Raw genomic sequence first — 18,192 nt, forward strand, 5'->3', positions numbered from 1 at the left:
AGTGGACACCGACTAGGGTATTAATGATCAAAGGGCTCCTTCCACATATCCTTCCTCTCCTGGGGAAGTCCACAAAAACGAGTCCTGGGTGGAGTATGAAGGACCATGCACCTCTCTCTTACCATCATCTTCCTTCTCACCCATCTCCACTTCTGTTCTTTCCTTTCTTTACTGTGCTTGAGTCGTGGGTGCCCAAAGATGGCTTTTAGAAGGAGGAAAGCAGTAGCTGTAGGTCTTGGAGTCCTTTGTCTCTTCTGAGATTTTCCAGCCACAAACTTCCAGAATATCCTTAACTTCTGTCATTTATCATCTTCCCAATGGTGTCCAGAAGGGAGATCCTTGTTTGCACTGTTTCCTACCAGCTACAGGAGAACGACTAATTGCTGACCCAAGCTGTATAGCAAAACCTTGCTGTCCAGCCTAAATTCCTTGGGATGCTATAGTTTTCATCCTTGCAGGATTAACCCTTCTTGCCAGAGGGCAAGGGATCATACTGGGACTGGAGGATGGGGGTGGGGGCACAGACAGAAGATGGCAGAGCATGGGTGAGAGGACTAGAAACCCAGACATTAGTTCTTGGGAAATTTACCTTTTGTCCAATCCAAGGCTGCAGTTTCTAAAACTGCCCCTCCTTGTTCCATCAGGATCACATGGCTGGAGATCCCTTCTGACCCAGCCACCACCTGCAAGGACCTCATCTTTAGTCAGCTCAAGTGATGGATCAGATCACTCTTTATAGGGGACTCTGACTGCCCCTCTTCCAGTAGCCTGTTTATTCTCCCCTTGGAAACAGACTAGTAGCAGGTGTCTGGGGGTGGGGGTGGGGCTGGCTGGCTGAGGCTCCCGCAAGGTCTTCAGAGTCAGCCAAGTTTCAGATGCTTTTGGAAGAGGAGGTAAGAAACAACTTCTTGTAGAAACACTATCTGGACCATTTCAGAGATGGTTTTTGTAGTCAAGTAGGATTTGCATTGGTAGAGGGCAGAAGTAGGTTTTCTGCAGAGCCTCCTACGAAATCTTATATGTTTTGCTCAGGTTTTTAAGGATAAGAGAAGGGGAAAACTGTTTTTCCCAATTTCTGAAAAAAAATGTCCATTATGTAGCATTTCTAGTTAAAGGAGTGAAGGCAGCAGACAATGGAAAAGAAAGAATAAAGAATATAAGAATAAGAGTTGCCAAGCAATAAAAGTCACAGATGGTATAGATACAGAATAGGTAAAAGTTATTGTCATATTGGTTTTGTTTTGCTTTCGCAAGTGTGTGCTTCATCGGAATAGCCCTCATTGACAATAACTGAGGGGTTCTATATTCCCTAGCTTTATAAAATTTTGTTATTTTTTGTTGTTGTTGACCATCTTGGGAAAAGAGAACTTCCTCTCCACCCCCCTGTCCAGTAACCAAAGACCCAAGTGACTCACTCATGTATTGTAGTTATTCACAATCTTTCTAAACACTTTCCAAATTAGTTTCCCATTCTGTGCCTCGAAAGTAGAAATGCAGAGCATTTTTAATGCACAAAGGGCATGTTCCAAATCATTTTTGTGGGATGATGCTTTTCAGTTTCAATGTTTTGTGAAAGAAAACAGTGTGCTGGCTTTGCTTTTTCAAACGGCAAATTGTTTTTGAGCTCCCCCTCTCTAGAACATGCAGCAATTAGTGCTGCTCTGGGGAGCAATGGTGAAGGTATTTTTAAACATGCCTTTCCAGGTGTCCCCCATCTGCCACGCCCCCTCCAACATGTCTGAGCGGTTTTCCACACCAGACTACATAGGATGGATCTGACAACTTTGCGGCATTTTTAGGCATCCACTATTTTTTAGGCTTACGATGAAATGGGATCATCCCTGTGAAAACTCATAGTTAAATGTTAAGAGTGAGCTGAGTGTTGGAGTTTTATCATCACAAGTAAATAGTATTGGAAATAGAAACTGCTGTTGTTTGTTAATGACCTGAGGTATGATCTCAAGTTACACACCACCTCTTGCAGTGTCGTGTACTGTTTAACTGTGCCCCCCTGCAAAAATGCTCTCCATTCAGTTTGAGCACAAAGCTATTAATCTCCTTGGGAAAAAAAATCCCATTTATTTGCTTTTGTGGTTTTTGATCATTTTTATCTTCCTACCAAAAAAAAAGAAAACCCAAATCTTCCATATGAATGGCTGTGTGGCTAATGTAAAGAATTCATCTATAGACTGTGAGAATCGTGACCTTTTTCATATTCTTTAAACTTATCAAAACTGTAGTTGATTTTCATTTTTCAGATGGTATTGTGGCAGAGCTAATCACAGGGACTCCAGGTCCCCGTCTTCAGAGCTGCTGGGGAGCCTCTTTGCTCTAAGTGCGTGGTACTAGGAAGGAAGGTGTCTATGAGCCGTCTGTTGCTCTTGGCCAGCCTGTTGGAGAGTGACCACTGGTAATGTGGGCTCTGGGTGCTGACAGCTGAACTTTTCCCATTGCAGATTACGTCTTTGTCACGCCGGTAGAAGTGGACTCGGGCGGATCATATATTTCACACGACATTTTGCACAATGGCAGGAATAAACGATCACTGCAGAGTGCTGGTGGCTTCCTGCACTACCGATTTTCAGCATTTGGACAGGAACTACACTTAGAACTTAAGCCCTCGGCGATTTTGAGCAGTCACTTTATTGTCCAGGTACTCGGAAAAGACGGTGCTTCAGAAACTCGGGAACCCGCGGTGCAGCGATGTTTCTATCAGGGATTTATCAGAAATGACAGCTCCTCCTCCGTCGCTGTGTCTACGTGTGCCGGCTTGGTGAGTACACCCCAGTCTAGTCCGACTCCCTCTTTCGTGTCCTGTAAACTCGAGTGAACAGATGTCTGCAACATGAAGTGCTCTTCTAGCCAACTCCACACATTCACACTGTCAGCTTTGATACTTATAATATTCTCAATTGAATTAATCTAATCTGCTCTCAGAAAGAAGAAAATATAATAGAACTTTAATTACCATTTAGAACATTCTTTTGATGTTTAATGGTCTGGGCCTTTTCATTCTCCATGTTTGAGACGCTCTCCCAAGGAAATTAATTTGATGGATGCCATTCGCTTTGTGAAGTCTTGGGAGACCAGGCATTCTATAAATCTAACAAGCTGCATGTGTCTACATTGCTTTGAAAAGGGAAAACAGTATTTCCATGCAAAATTGCATTCAGCAGCCCTGGTAAGCCCTAACCTTCGACGGCACTGAAGGCAGGTGCTTTGTTTTCTTTAATCCATTGGTGGTGTCCTGCTCATGGAAGACATCCTTTTAGAATGGGACATGGTGTGTTCTTAAGGGTGGTGACCAGGGAGGCAGGACATTTCAAAGTATTTGAGGCGAGTGTCATTTTCTCTCTGTGTATTCCTCATCTGTTGACCACAAGGCCAGGGATATTGGTGTAAATGATACCTCTCAGGATTCAATCAAATATATGAGGCAGTATATGGCATTCTGGGCTCTCATTTTGTGTTGCATAATTTAAAAATGTCTCTTGGGTTGAAACAATGTGTTGAGTTGACAGAAGAGTCTGTGTGAAAGATGTGTGGTGATCATGCTCTTGCTCTGGTGTGGCCTGGAGAGGGAAGCTGAGAAGGCCCATCGAAGATGTCGTGGGTAATGTCCAGGGCGGGTCATGGCAGAAGCCAGAGGAGAGGCTGGGGTGGGTGTGAGGCAAGTCACTCCCATGTTCTTGCTAGTTGAAACTTTGTTATTTTTCCAGCGTTTTTTCCATGGTGTGACCTGAAATTCAGATAAAATCGTTCACTCTCACCATTGTCACGATAGTCTATGGTTTATTGAAAGTATAAAGATTTAACCATTCCCAGCTGAGCTGGATCTATTTAAATAATGGCTACTGCTCACTAGTGACCTTGTTATAGCATGGTCACACACACATGTGCACATGTGCCTGGATGTGTCTTGGAATTCTTTATTTGATTTGTGGTGTAGAGCCTGCTGTTCTTGGTGTTGCCTGCACAATTCTCTTCCAGAATCTTCAGGGGCTTAAGCCCTCCACTATGGTGCCTTTTGTGTGTGTGTGTGTGTGGGGGGGCTAAGATTGGATATAGGGGTGCTTTACCCCAGTTCTTTTTATTTTGAGACAGAGTCTTAGTGGCCCAGGCTGACCTCGAACTTGTGATCCTCCTGCCTCAGCCTCCCGAGTCTCTGTGGTGACAGGTGTGTGCCACTGTTCCGTAGTGGCTTAAACACTCATTCTATATACTCACAGTGAAGAGCACGAATTCTCACACCAGCACGTAGCAGTAGGGCCTTAGACAAGTTACTTACCCCTATACGTGTCTAAGTTTCTTTGTCTTGGAAATGGGAATAAGGAGTGATGGGGTCGCAGGGCCGTGGGAGGGAATGGCTTATGGAGAAGGTGCTACAGCAGCTCCTGGCTCACCACTGTTCTCTTTCCCGTAAAACGTGGCCCCATGTTTGGTTCTCCCAGCATTCCACCATCTGTGAGTGACATGTCGGGTTAGCTCTCATTAAGGGATGTCAGGTTGTTTCTTGTCAGGGAGAGACTCGCTCTTAAACACGGAGAAAGGATCACTTAACTGTGAGTTCCAAACGTCATCTTTTAACCAGCAAATCTGCCTGGGTCAAAGGCTGATATAAATTGGGATGTCTCTACTTTTCAATAAGGCAGGTGCATAGATTTAGCTTATTAATTTTAATTCTCTAGGTTTCAGTTTACATCGGTGAACCACGTAATATGAGTTCTAAGATCACTGTGACCTCTGGGCATCTGACTCTGGTTATCCAGTCCATTGACACTGGCAGGCCCCATTTTGTCAGCGGTGGGGAGATTGTCATTATCCATCCCTCTGTGCCCCACCAAATTGCAAAGCCCAGACACCGGTGAACACACACACATGTATTGGAAGAGTCGAGCTTAGTCAATTTTCACAAAGTTTACCCCCAGGTAAGCACCAGCCAGATGAGACAGGGCATATTAGTACCCCAGAGGACCCACCTTGTCCCCTTCACTGCCCACCAGAGGCCACCACTGCCCTACTTCTAACAGTTTAATGTGCTTATTTCAAAAATTTGCACAAGTAGAACCATAAGCTCTCTCTAGGTATGAAGATTGTACAGTGTTTCCATTTAATTGTCAACCTTGGCCCCATGTTAACTATCAAAGTGTTTTCTGTTGGGGATTGTTGGGAAGAACACTGCTGAAAATTCTTGAATGTGCCTTTTGGTGAACTTGTGGCTGTGTTCTGTTGCGTAGACTCCCGAGAATGAGGTTCCTGGGTCGCAGGATATACACACGATCCGCTTTAGGGAGTCTTGCCAATCAGCTGTTCAGAGGGGTCTTAGGAGTTTACACTTCCATGGCCAGCAAATGAGCGCTAGGGGGCAGGGGGGGGCCTGGGCCACTGGCATTGGGATTCCTTGAGGTGATAACCATCTGCTCATGTGCATGCCGTGTGTGTTAGGAAAATAATACGTCACCGTTAAATGACCTGGCAATGTGCCCATGGGAAAGCTAGCCATTGTGGTGACTGCTAGGGAAACCCCAGAAGATAATGAGAGAAGGCAGAAGGTGATGGTAGTGAAATGCATATATTTGTACATACCGGTATGTGTATATACTTCAGTGGGAGTTTTTCCATCAGGGAATTTGCCTTCAGAATTAATCTATGTTTACAATGTTTGTAATGTCTTCTTGAAATGCACCTTGGATCCCCTTTCCCCATCTGACAGTTCTCACTTTATTCAGGAGTTGAATAGGCTGTTACTTCTTTGGAGATAACTCATAAAAAAGAAGTTACAAACTTCCCTAAGTGAGTCCCGCCAACATTAGATTTGGAGGTGATTATTTTTTCAAATTTCGAATACCTTTTCCAGGCTGCCACTACCCACTGCATCTGGAGACTTGCAGCCTTTCTCCCAGAATCTCAGGATTACAGATTAACCTGCTGGCCTTTCTGCTGTACCCAGCCTCCCCTGACCACTGCAGTGAGATCGTCATTTCTGCAAGCCCGTGCTATTGGAGGGGGACTTCATCTTCCTGTTGAACTACAGCTAACTCAGGATTTTTCACCTGTTTTCAATTCTGTTTTCTTATACGACAAACCTATATCTTTCTTCTTTAGTACTAGGAGCTTTAAGACATTTCTCTGCTCTAAAATACTCTACCGTGGTGGTGATCCTTTGGGTTGGAACAGTGACTTTCAGAGTGTGGTCAACTCCACTAGCTTTATTTGAGGTGCTAAAACTGTGGTGGCCTTCAATTGCAAGTGATGCTGGCGGGGGGGGGGGACCAAAAATGCATATTTTAAAATTTCCATATGGTTCTGATGCATAGTAACATTGGAGAAGCACTTAATGGTTGTGTGTTTGGAATTTACTGGAAAGACATTAAGTCATCTTTCTTTCATCCAACAACTGTTTATCAGCCTCTGTGATGCCAGACACGTGCAGAGCACGAGGGACAGTTACCATGAAGATGGATGCGAGGGCCGGGCACAGAGCCTACAAGGTGGGGGAGGAGATGCTGTGGGGCTTTTAGGCCTGGAAGTTCCTATTTTAGTGTGAACCAAACTGTGGCTCCACAGAACAAAGAGCTGACAGGTTATGACCTCTGGAAAACGGAGAGCTGGTCACGTTAGTCCCAGAATGCCACCTCGTGGAGAGTTACAGTGTCATTAGCATATTAGCAGTTCTGCGTGAATCCAATTTTAACACTGTTACATTAAATAACATATTTTTAAAGAAACTCTGTTCAAACCTAGGCTTTTCTCAGATTGTCTGGGTCATGGAAACTTTTTTTTGAGGGGCGTCTCTTCATAGTTTGGCGATAAGAAAAGCCCCGCAGAGACGCTGGGATCTTTTGTGTGGCTTTCTAACTGTTGCAGGATGCTTCAGGGATAAGAGTTTCAACTTACAGGAACTTGACGTTGAAAGCAAATTTGACTGTGACACATTTCATACTTTAACTGTGGCTCTGTGAAATCCCCAAAGATAGGACTGGTTCTAACTTGACCCCTCCCCTTTGCAGGCCATACTTCGTCTGTCACCGTCTCATACCGTGGTTCTTCCTGTATGTCACCATGAAGGAGCGAGCAATTCTTGGGCCTCAGTGTATTTGCCCTCCATTGGTTTCTGACATGTTCCCCCGGTGACCACATGTTCCAGTCTGGGACACGTTCTGATTGTCATCCAGCCCCAGTACCACATCAGAGGCTCTGGTGGAATGTGTACCACATCCAGCCTCGATTCCTGATGTGCCATCCAATTTTGTCACTTCCTTTCTTTTTGTCCTTTGTCCCCAACAATTAAACCGTAAGTGGCATTTCTCCTCCATGGCTGGCTGCCCTAATGTCCCCATTGTATCTTTCTTTAGGAGTGGCCTTTTCAGACTACAACTGCAGTGACCCATTCCCCAGAGAACCTGGGTCCCTGTAAGGAGCTTTGGAAGCCATTGGATTTCAATAGGCGGTGGGGATGCTTTGATCTCTCCTTTTCAAAAGTATTTTATGACTCAGAAAGCTCGGTCATTGAGTGGCCTGTTGCTGGTCCTTGCCTGCCAAGTTGTCTTTAGAAAGCTGATTTCCATTCATAAAAGGGCTGAAGTTAAGTGACCTTCGTCCACGGCTCTACACTTAGCAGGCCCTGTGAGCCCGCAGGGGTTGCTGAATTACATACACCCCTTTGGAACTTTGTGGTCACTTGAGAGGATCACGTGAAATTAGGGATTAGACTTGGTTGTATTTGTATGTTTTTGGACACAGGCTGACCCAAACCAGAGGTGTTTTCTTAGGCTATTACTCAATTCATCAAGGGTAAAAAGACTTAAAAAAAATTTTTTTTGGCTGCTTTCCTCTATGTCCTCCTCAGACATAATTTGTAAAGAGAATTATTTGCTTATAACAACACTTTGAGCAAAATGCCAGATTAAACTCTTCAAAAAACATAATAACTAACTAAGGTCCTTGCCAGAGAGCTGGACACCAGAGGGGTGCTGGCCAGGCTGAAAGGCCTCGCAGGAGAGTCTGAAAGGAACATGCTGCCTCCCCATGCTGCCTGCCAGTCCAGGGAGGGCCACCGATGCATCCTGCTCCCAGGCCTCTGTGTCATGAGTCCTGGGCCTCCTTCCCGTGCCTCCACCCCAGCTTTCTCATCTGTAAGGGGACATAGTTGTTCCCGCTCCCTAGATTTTGGAGGCTGATGATGAGCACTTAACTTGATGAACAGTAGGAACGCCATGTTGATTGTTCTTGACTTTGAACCAGGAGATGGTCAGGCAGGAGATGGCCCTTGAATGCCCCTCTCCCCATCCCCCAGGCTTTCCAGGGCTGTGAGCAAGAACAGGAGAAGAACAGCTGGGGGTTGGCAACCATCCTGGTGGGAATGCTGGGGGTTTTGTGTGAGAAAGTAACCACTAGTTTATCAACTGAGAAGAAATAAGATGGAAGAAAGGGAGATTCCAAGAGGAAGGTCAAAATACAGACCATCATTTGGATCGATTCATGTTTGATGCATCACTGGGTGCCATGTCTGTGGGCTCTGGCTGAGGTTCCAGCTCCTGTGGCCTCATTAACTCACCACCCAGGTAGATGGTTCACACTTTCTGGGCTTAGTTTCCTCACTGGTGGGATGAGGCTCCTGGTGCCTCTCCATGGGGCTTATGTTAGATTGAAAGAAATACGCTCCCTGTGAATGCTCGATAGTGCCTGGAACAGTCACACTGATGGTGGATGAACTCCAATCTGAAAACTTTTGGGTGCCAACATGATACCATGAGTGGAAAACCTATACCTGACCTCATGCCATGCATGGGTCACAGTCTAACCACAGGAACACTAAAAATATTGTAGAAAATGACTTTCAGGCTTTGTGTCCATAAGGTGTACATGAAACATAAATGAATTTCATGTTTTGAGTTGAGTCCCATCACCAAGATATCTATTATGCATATGCCAAGATTTCCAAAAAGAAAACATCCAACACACCATGGTCTGAAGCCTTTCAGATAAGGGATCCTTGCCCTGTAGTATAAAGGATTCAGCAATAATCATCATCATTGCAGATCTTCTTCCATAAAGGAGTTTTCAAAATTGGTTAATGCCAACCCTTACCACCCACAGGCAGGAAAGAACTTTAGCCTAGATAAAAATAAGAGTTAATATTTACTGAGAACCTATGGCTTTTAAAACTGGAGCTGTTAGGAGACTCAGCTAAGACAGAGGTAGCTGTTTAGAATGTTTAAGTACCAGTTGACACCAATATTTAAGGTCTAAGGCAAGGTAGGGTTTTTTTTTTTTCCATGCAAGAGATGTATTGTCAGTAACAAGTGGCAGACCGATAAGGCTGTCCCTCTCAGGAAAGCAGCCCGCAAAGTAGGTTTTTTAAAATTTTTATTTTATTTTTTTCCAGACACTTCACAAAGACCTGGGCACTTTGAAAAATACATATGTTTAGGCCCCACCTCTGGAAATTCCATCTGTCCTAGGTAGATCCAGGGTGTGCATGTTTAATAAAGGGAAGAAAAGCTTCCTGAAGGATCCCAAATGGGCAGTGGTGACTGGTGACTGAATGTGAATTTATCCTAAGGGTGTTGGCAAAGAACCTTCTCAGGGGAAGCAGGACTCCTCGGGCCTTTTTGTTTTTGCCATAATGGACTGTACATCATTGACGTCAGCCTGACTGTGAACATACAGGCTCGCATTAGCCAGATGAATGCTGGGGGTCAGGATAGCTAATGGGAAACAAAAGGCAGAGATCATTCTTCTTTATATATTATAAGACTTTTCCATCTCAACCAGAAAAAGCTCCCCCTTGAACTGATTGGTTGGCTCTAGGCTAATTTTCTAAGTCATCCTTTCCTCCCCTTCCTCCTCCTCCTCCTTTCCTTCCTCTCCTCTCCTCCCCATTCCCTCCCTCCCTGCCTGCCTTTCCTTCCTACCGCCTTTCTTTCCTTCTCCCTCCCCCTGGCTGCCCCCCACCTTTGTCTCCCCTCCTTCCTTCCTTAGACCTGATTGGCTAGCTTTCTGTAAGCCTGGATCCAAGATATCCAGCTGTGCCCATCATCCCGGTGCCCTCCTCCTCTTCCTCATTCTCTCATTGGCTTCCTTCTGCTACGGGATCTCCTCAGTTCCAGCCATGATTCAGACATTTCCTTGGGTGGTGGCAGGTGACTTATTCAGCCACAAGCCACATGCTCTGTCAGCTACTTCATACCTGAGAACACGTATCCAGGCCTCTGGGCTTTATTAGCTGTCATCTGCCTGCCTGTCAGTCTCAGGAGACCACGTTGAATTCACCTCTATAGAACAAGACAGAACTGGTTCTTCCTTGCAAGGTGGATGCATGCACAGAGGGAGGTCTGAAGAGATGCCCACCAGCCCTAGGCTCCACACTGAAACTTCTAGAAACCAGAGTTTGTTTCTGCCCTGTCCTGTTGCATGGATACCTGTGCTCATATGTGTTTAAAATATATATAAATTGCATTAGCCAATGCTTTTTCTGGACCGTCTTTTTGGAGCAGGGAGTTTAAAAATAACATCTAACTTCTTGTTCTTATCATTGGACATAGATCTGTCTGCTTCTTTTAACTGCTACATAGTATTCCCTTCTGATTTATATGCTTATTTCTAGTGTTTTGATGTTGGTGAAAAGAACATGCATACATAAGACTCTTCTTCCATTCATTTCTACATTTTTGAGAGAGAGAGAGAGAGAAAGATATCTTACCATGTGAAAAGCTTATGTGTCAAAAGCATACAGGACATGAGCTGTGGCCAGAGATTTACTTGCTTATGACATGTACCACTCACTCTCGCTGTCACCATTACCTTGGTTGTATAGCATGCAGAGCTACCTAGAGGGGATTTCATCCTGATTTTCCACAAGCCCAAGAGGATGATTTAGACTAGCTCCCTCCAGAGGAGCACATGTGTTGCTGGAATTGCATTGTTTCCCACCATCAGCAGTAAACGATTTAAGAAAGTATGGTACTGATTAATTTCTGAAGTCCAAATATAAACAGGCCTAATGATAGCACTGCACATTAAGTGACCAAAAATATTTGCTTTGACTTCATACACATCTCTGTCCACAAACCCAGGAGCTCCTCAACAGTTGCATCAAGTTATCCCCTTGAAAGCCTGTTCCCACGGTTTTTCTACCCAATTACAGGGCAGAATACACTCAGATACCATAATGCAAGTCTGCTGAGAGCCCTGCCTGGTCAGCATGCTCGCCTCTCCTGAAGGGATGCCTTTGATGTAGCTAAGGATTTCATTCTCAGCAGAATTCTTTTGATTGCTTATTCATGCCACTGAGCTTTGGAGTATTTTATCTGCCCTTATTACCACAGACAAGTCAAGAGGGCATGCTTTCTAATATAAATTATATAGTGCACATCACTAATTTATGAGATGTCCACTATATGCACACACTTATTTGAGAGCAGGCACTTGAAAGAGATTGAGATAAGCTGGTAAAGGAGATTACCTCTGTGGCCTTACGGAGGTCTGCAACAGAGTGCATTTAGCATCTGGGCTCACCCTGTGATTTTTACAATTCCCACCTCCCTTTCCTGTTTTACTTTGCCATTTCCAGGAGGCAAATAAAGACTTACCCAAAGTTACTTTCTCTATGGATAAATAATGCACAGAATTTTCTCTTTGCCTCGAGGATTGGGTGGATCTTTTTTATGCAGGTCAAAGAGAAGATTGTACTTGGATGCACTCTTGATTTTCAATACACTAATGTGCATCTCTGCATCTCATCTCGGGGTTTGGCAGTCACTATTATCCATAAAATGTACCTGGGTCAGGTGGGTTCTAGTCTTGTAGAAGCATTTTCACTGTGTGTAAAGCAAATACTGACCTGTTTAATATTGCATGTTTAACTCTGTCACTTAAGACTGAAAAATAAGTCTAGAAACATGATTCTTAGTACAGCGATCAGTAGAGAACATGGGTGCCTATGCTCAGATCCCTGCTCAGATACAGCAAAACAGAATGCTTGAGGATGGGGCCCATGCATCTGTATTTTTGAAGACTGCCCAAGTAGTTCTAAAACAGCCCAGTTTGAGCACCTCTGGTCTAGGTAAATGGAGGCTTTGGAGCTGTGACCTTAGAAATGCCTTGTCTGGTAGTTGGAGATGGTGGATGGTGTGTTAAAATGAGAGGGATTTTTAGAAACCAGTTTCTCTCACTTTCTAATGGTGTAGTCTTTAGAGTATGTTTTTGGATGACATTGTACTCTGAAGTAATACAATGTCATAAGAATTTGCAAAAATAACTCTAGTTCCTGTGTACCCTTCACCCAGCTTTGGGAAATATTCAAACTGAGAATCTAATTTTCTTGCCTGTGAAGTGGAAATTGAATAAAACAAGCAACTCTCAAAGGGTGCTGCAAGAATTAAATGAGATAATGTTTTAAAATGTAGAAGGCAGAATTCTAAGGTGGTCCCCACAAGTCTTGGCCTTGGTATACTTAACCTCCCCCCCATTGCTGATCTAGGTACTCCTGGGAAGGGATTTTACAATTCACCTTGAGATAGGGAGATTGTTTCAGGAATGTCTGACCTCATCACATGAGCCCTTTAAATCCAGCTCTAGTTCATAGTCAGGAGAAGTCAGACTCGTAGCTGGAGGGGCTTAACATGGGAGAGAGTCTCCATGTGGGCTGTGGAGAGGAAGGGTCCATGTCAGAAGGAATGTGGTCAGCCTTGAGCCAAGCGGCTCTGACTAACAGCAGCAAGTAAACGGGGCCACAGTCCTGTACCCCGAAGGAACTGAATTCCGCCAGCAACCTGAATGAGCTTGGAAGTGGAATTTTCCCCAGAGCTTGCATGAAGAGAGGCAGCCTAGCTGAGACACTGACTTTGACCTTAGGAAACTCTGAGCCGAGCACTCATCCGTGCGGTGCCCACACTTCAGACTGGCAGAACTGTGAGTTAATAACGGTGTTTTTTGTGCTGCTTGTTTGTGATAACTCATTGATTCTGCAGTAGAAAGCCAAGTGTCTGTGAAGCTTACTCTGGAGCAGGTGTTTAGTATTTATCGAGTCCCTTCCCTTTTCAGGTTCATGGTCATCTTCAGTCATCTGGTCAACCACTTGCCCTCCCTCATGAGGCAGGTATGAAAATGGTTCCAAGGAGAAGCAAGTTTCCTTAGGTGGCCACTTTAAAAATTGCTTAGGAAGTTGTTCTGTTTGGCACAGGGTTTCTCAACAGGACATTATGCATGAGTTAGAATGGATAATTCCTCCTTGTGGGGAACATGTCTCTGCATTGCAGGGTGTTTGGCAATATTCTAAGCTCTATTCATTAGATGCCAGTAGCCCCTCCAGTTATATCAGCCTAAAGTGTCTCCAGACATAGCCATAGTGGTCACCAGCTAATAGCTAGTGATTTAGCCCAGTCACGAACCAGCTTCATTAATAACATGCATCTATTCAAGTTTATTTTTTCTCATAGAGTATACATGCTTTTAATTTCAGTAACATTAAGGATAATGATTTCAGGTTCAAGTTGAGTACTCCTTGTCCATAATGCTTGAGACGGGAGTGTTTCAGATTTTAGAATATTTGCATAGACTTTACTGGTTGAACATCCCTAACCCAAATAGTCTGGTCTCCAAAGTCTAAAACTTTTTTGAGTATCCCATCAGTGCTTGAAAAGTTTCAGATTACAGAGCAGTTTGGATTTTTGGATGAGGGTTACTCAACTCTACCACACCTTTCTTTGAGGAACTAAGAGGCTGAGGCTGCATGAATGGCAACTTAGGGGCTGGGGGTAGATTGGGGCAGCAGAAAAACCACCTGGGCATCCATCAAAACTGTGTATTTGATTTTGAATTTCATAGCGTGCCAACCCAGACTACTGATGATAATTGGATCACTGAGGAAACAGATATACCTATAATAACATTTACTCCTGCAGTCTTAGAGGAAAGGGATCTAACCCTATGGATGTAGATTAGAAATGTGGTTTCTATTTCTAGGTTTGCAGTTCACCTGAGACCTAAGTGAAATAGTCTGTGTATTCTCTTGATCTATAAGGATGGGGAAATGGCTATTTCTTGGAATGAATTAAGCAATGATCATTTTCCTGGGTGTGTCTCTTGCCTAAGTACATTGTAAAGGTGTGCTAGACTTTTCTCTCTACTGCATGTGGTTGGGTTATTTACACATTGCTTTTCAAATAGCCATGGTGCTTGGGGAAGCAAAGAAACTCTGTTTTAATGGGAATGCAGGACATGGAATCTAATTCTCCCATAGGCACAGACTTACCAGCCGACCTCATTTAATCTATCTCATCCCTTTCTTCAAAGGATTCATTTGTTAACAGTAGTTCCGTCGTACTTACATAATTTGAAATAGCCTCTCAATTACTGTCTCTCTCTTTTTTAATCTTTTATTGATTTTATTTTTTTAAATACATGACAGCAGTGGAATGCATTACAATTCTTATTACACATATAGAGCACAATTTTTCATATCTCTCTATGTAAAGTATGTGCATGCCAATTCATGCCTTTATCAATTACTGTCTCTTTATAAAGTAGGTAAACAAAGCCAAAGTCACTTTGGGACTTGCATTCCTAGCTGTCAAGAACCAGATGACATTTCCTCCCCTTTCTTTTCTCTCTATTTCTTTCTCTATCCCATCCATCTACCCCGCTACCCTGGACCCTTCTAAACCAACACATTTATTTCTAGCCTTTTATGTGTCTTACTCCTATGATAGAATATGAGCATATAAAAATGATCTTCCTAAATTCTACAGTATTGCAATGTGAAGGTAGGGAATAACGAGGTCATGAACATGAACTGTAAGGACAATGCAAAATTAACATCACTGCTGAGGAACATGTTGTGACCTCCCACCTGGGTTCCTGCTGCAGGAACCCTGTGGCTTGATTATTTCACTTTCCTCATCTCCACCCACTATTGGATTTACATCCAGACATATTTCTTATGGCCCTGAGGAAGGCCCACTGTGATCTGGCGTCTTCGACCTCACCTCCCATCTCCTCGCATCACTGCACACTCCACTCAGCTCTTTGGGCCTCCATTGTCTTTCAACCCCCAGATGCCTCTGCCTCACTAACTGAGCTTCAAATGCTCTTCCCCAGGATTCCTTCTTGGCCTCCTTCAGTTCTCCACGAGGATGTCATAGTTGCAGAAGTTCCCTGCATTGCCCCCCCCCCATCCCCATTCCCCTCCCTGGCTTTATTTTTCTTTATGCTATTTATTTATTTATCACTCCATACCAGATCTGTGTATTGTTTTGCATGTCCTGCCTTCCCCTCTTAAATATCAGCTCACTGAGGGTCTGGGCTTTGTCTCTGCTGTCCTTTTAGTCACTAATAGTTCTTGGCAGATAAAAGACATTCAATAAACATTTCTTACGTGAATGTGTGAAAGTTAGAAAGAAGTCATTTCTAAATTGGACTCCATCCTGGACTTGATATTTCTCATTCATTCACTGAGAAAAAGGATAAATTGATTTTCTTTTATGTGGGATGTCAGGAACTCAGAAATGGCAGTGGTGACTCATCATTTTCCCAGTCCATGGGGACCTACCCTGTCTCTATCTCAACCTCATATCCATGGGATCTGGGTGCAGGTGACACGCTTTCTACAGTAACCAGTCAGAAGGCCAGCTATCCTTGTCTATAGCGATTTGTTTAGAGATAAACATGTAATAGGATCGGAGCCAACGAGGTCAAATTCTGGGACACCTGAGGGTAACAAAGAGAGGAGACATGAGCCAGAGTTGCTGGTGACTATCTTGCCAGCTGAGAATAGGGTCATCACAGTCCTGATGTCTAGCTGTGCCTGGAATTAAAGTACTTTGGGTTTCTAAACTGCAATAGGAGTGAACAAGCTATGGACACTTTCTGCAAAGAGTCGTTTGTTTCATAGAGGAAGGAGGGAAACAGAAAGCAGCAGAGTGGCTGACAGGCCAGTGTAGTGAGCCGTCTCCCTACGCATGTCAAGGACCCACCTTTATTGGGTGCAATGCCTGTCGCACAGAGTATTATGGCATCTGGCATTGTGGATGTGTGTTCCTAACAGCGCATCTTGGCTACATTATCTATTCTGTTGATTCACTCCTTTGTCAGTTTTTCTTGTGATGTCTGCCAACAATAACTGCAGATGGCTCAAAAGCAGTAAATACGAGTGAGCACGTTGTATGCCCGGCAGTGAGCAGTTGGTGGGAGACGGGCTTCACGGCTGGCTTAGAGTATGACTTCTCACTCTAACCACTTCTAATTGGTTTCTTTGATTTGTTTGAATGATGACATGTGCGGTAATATTGTAAACCAAGAATGCTTATCAGTGGATTACATTGTACAACATGCATGTGAAGTTCATTTGTGTCTTTGTTTGTTTTAATGGTTCTAATTTTGCGTGCAATGAATTTTTGTTTTTATTTTTTAGTTGTAGTTGGGCACAACACCTTTATTTCACTTATTTAGTTTTATGTGGTGCTGAGGATCAAACCCAGGGTCTTGGCGTGTGAGGCAAGCATTCTACCACTGAGCCACAACCCCAGCCCTAGATTTTTATTTTTAAGTAATGACAACAGAAGGGATTTCTCCCCTTCATATTTTTTTCTTTTCATCAAATACAAATAAAGTCCTATGCGTAGGACTCCACATCCCTTTTGCCCAGTGTTCAGTGGAACTGGTATGCAAACCAAGATATCTAAGTTTAAACTCTCTGGTAGCCACCGGGAAAAAGAAAAAGAAAAAGGGAAAAGAAATGGTTGGAATTTAGGTTGGTATTTTTTTTAATCTTATTTAACCCAATATGTTAAAAATATAATCAAGGCAAAAATGATCAATGAGATACTTCACTTCTGTTTTTCGCATGGGTCTTCAAAGACTCATCATGTTGGGTTCAGACCAGCCTTGGGTCAAGAGCCCAGTACTGGCTGCTGCTTTGGAGAGAGTAGCATCTCCTACCTGGAAGTTCACTAATGAGTTCAGAGACACCCAACAGGCAGAAGAGGGACCCCTTTTACTGACTAGTTTGCTGAAATTGCTTTTCTTCCCGTCAGCACTTCCAGAGCCTGTGCCATTTTCTATTGAATACTCTGGTGTGGACAGGTTGGCATTCTGGTCTGGAGGCGCCAATTACATGGGAAATTGTACGCGTCGATGAAGAATCAGACTTAAGGATGCTGAATTAAGTATTTCCCTTGAAGATAACTGAGAATATATTTTGAAAAATTTCAGAATTCGTGTGTGTATTTTCTTTTATATTTGGCCCAGACTTGCTAGTTCAATTAACTTTTTCTCCTTTTGGAAACCTTCTTACTGATTCTCGGCTTTATACTTTGTTTTCACAATAACCTTCCCCGTTATGCCAAATAACATTTAGGAAGCAAAGCAATATACAGTTTTAAAAGATCTCCGGTTCGGTAATTAAAAGCTAAGTTCACACTATTATCAATTTCTCTCTCTATTAGAGAGGTTCAGTGACAAGAATAATCCAGAGCAGAGGACATTCAAAAGTATATTGTATCTGATGTGGCATCCCATTTAATGTATCAGAAAGTTCAGTTTTCTCGTATTTCTGCTCCGATGGCTGTTTGAGCAGATCTTGTTTGCTGGAAGCAATTCTCATTGAAGCAGGCAGCTTCTACCAGAAACTGGAGGAATCAGTCCCATGGAAGGTCTTCTTCATATATCACCCCAATGCCCCTTGTGGCATTTTTCTAAGCAGGGAGTCAGACACTTTGGTGCTATTATTATGTCTCCTTATTGAATCCTGGCTTCCTTAGCACTGCCCATCCCCCCACTCCCAAGAGTTTTTCTTCAAAATTTTTGAAATGAGGAGTAGGTAGCTTTTATTTTTCTGAAATCATTCTCAGTGGAGGGAAATGGTAGCAGCTGCCTTCCATATATGCCTTTTCTTTCTATTCTTGCTGGTAGGTTGATCATGAAAGGGCCCGTGATTGTCCAGAGACTGAACCAATTGCTTCATTTCATATGTGTGCGTGTAAAGAGATTTATTATAAAGAATTGGCTCATGCTCTTTAGAGACCGAGAAGTTCTGTAATCTGTTGCTGGCAAGCTTGGACCCAGGAGGACCTATGGTGTAAATTCTAGTCTGAGTCAGAAGGCAGGCAATGGCAGAGGTACCAGCTCAAAGACAGAGCGAATTCTCTGTTACTCAGACCTTTGCTGACTGGGTGGAGCCCACCCACATTG

At 43.6% G+C, this 18,192-nt stretch overlaps 1 protein-coding gene across 2 annotated transcripts in view; it reads left to right on the forward strand.

Annotated features, from left to right (window-relative positions):
• Window positions 1–2,642: 2,642 nt before the first annotated feature.
• Adamts18 (ADAM metallopeptidase with thrombospondin type 1 motif 18) overlaps window positions 2,643–18,192 on the forward strand; it is a 135,133-nt gene continuing 119,583 nt past the window's right edge. The window contains exon 1 of one of the 2 annotated variants that reach the window (XM_048792356.1): window positions 2,643–2,773. The gene's annotated coding sequence lies outside the window, so the exon portion shown is untranslated. Of the gene's footprint in view, window positions 2,774–12,450; window positions 12,916–18,192 lie in introns of those variants that run through there. The other variant, XM_048792355.1, reaches the window with a different exon arrangement.

Source organism: Marmota marmota, unplaced genomic scaffold, assembly GCF_001458135.2.
Source record: "Marmota marmota marmota unplaced genomic scaffold, marMar, whole genome shotgun sequence".
NCBI classification, from domain to species: Eukaryota; Metazoa; Chordata; class Mammalia; order Rodentia; family Sciuridae; genus Marmota; species Marmota marmota.